Below are 360 nucleotides of genomic sequence, written 5' to 3' on the forward strand. Positions count from 1 at the left end.
CATATATAATATATAATATATATAATATACATATATATTATTGATTTCAGAGAGGAAGGGAGAGGGAGAGAGAGATAGAAACCAATGATGAGAGAGATTCACTGATCGGCTGCCTCCTGTACACTCCACACTGGGAATCGATCTCGCAACCTGGGCATATGCCCTTGATTGGGGTCAAACCTGGGACTCTTCAGTCCGCAGGCTGATGCTCTATCCACTGAGCCAAACCAGTTAGGGAATCTCTCTCTCTTTCTTTATCTCTCTCTAAAATCAATAAAACATTATGGGGTGAAGAAAAACAAAACAAAAACTGTGAAAAAGTCAATAAGTTTTCCTGAGTCTGTTTTCTTTATCTTTAAA

The sequence above is a fragment of the Myotis brandtii genome, unplaced genomic scaffold (genome assembly GCF_000412655.1).
Source record: "Myotis brandtii unplaced genomic scaffold, ASM41265v1 scaffold71, whole genome shotgun sequence".
NCBI lineage: Eukaryota > Metazoa > Chordata > Mammalia > Chiroptera > Vespertilionidae > Myotis > Myotis brandtii.